At 47.4% G+C, this 1071-nt stretch overlaps 1 protein-coding gene across 1 annotated transcript in view; it reads right to left on the reverse strand.

Moving 5' to 3' along the window:
• Nucleotides 1-1071, reverse strand: part of LOC111372651 (NAP1-related protein 2-like) — an 11761-nt gene that overhangs the window by 3070 nt on the left and 7620 nt on the right. The gene's annotated exons all lie outside the window — the stretch shown is intronic.

A 1071-nucleotide genomic window follows, 5' to 3' on the forward strand; every position in this document is an offset into this window, starting at 1 on the left:
GTCACATTGTTTCTAAGTGCCCTAGCCGAGCCCTAGTTCTGGACGAACGTGAGGATATAGTCGTCGAACCACTAGAGGATCAGATTTATGAGCCTAAGTTAGAAGAGTTTGAAGACTTGGAGGGCAGTGAGGATACCTTCTTAGGTTGTATTCAGGCTAGTCCCATTATCCCACATACACCCAGAGTCGGTGTCGTCCGTTGCACCCTCACCCAGCCTAAGGATGCCGACGATTGGCGCCGTCATGCCATCTTCCACACCTACATCAAGATTAATAACAAGGGCTGTAAAGTTATCGTGGATAGTGGCAGCTGTATTAATGCGGTTTCGAAGGCTACTATATCCCGTCTAGGGTTGAAGCCAGTTCCTCACCCCCAGCCTTATAGTGTCTCTTGGGTTGACACCTCCTCTATAGCTGTCCAGCCTTATAGTGTCTCTGGGTTGACACCTCCTCTATAGCTGTTAAGGAGCGTTGTTTAGTCCCTATCCAGTTCCTGGAGTATAAGGACCATATATGGTGTGACGTTATTTCGATGGACGTCGGACACATCATCTTAGGACGACCTTGGCTATTTGACCTAGATGTAACCATATATGGTCGATCCAATTCCTGCTCCTTCGTGTTTAATGGAAAGAAAATTTACCTTAACCCACTACCCCCAAAGCCGGCTGGCTCACTAGAAGCGAAGAAAAGTGTGGAACAAAAGGGGTTGCATATCATTAGTCCTACAGAGTTTGAGCGTACAATTGTTGGTGACTCAATTGTGTTCGCCTTAGTAGTCATGGAGGTTTCATCTAACTCCACAAGTGAGGATACTGCGGAAGTCCAATCGATCCTTCAGGAGTTTCGAGATGTCTTTCCGGAGGACCTACCTGATCATCTACCTCCGCTAAGAGATATTCAACATGCCATAGATTTCGTCCCCGGCGCTTCCCTTCCAAATTTGCCACATTATAGGATGAATCCTACCGAGCACGCTGAGCTCCAAAGGCAAGTGAATGACCTTCTCAACAAAGGATTCATTCGTGAGAGTTTAAGCCCATGTGCTGTCCCCGCCCTATTGACGCCCAA

This window comes from Olea europaea, unplaced genomic scaffold, assembly GCF_002742605.1.
Source record: "Olea europaea var. sylvestris unplaced genomic scaffold, O_europaea_v1 scaffold102, whole genome shotgun sequence".
NCBI classification, from domain to species: Eukaryota; Viridiplantae; Streptophyta; class Magnoliopsida; order Lamiales; family Oleaceae; genus Olea; species Olea europaea.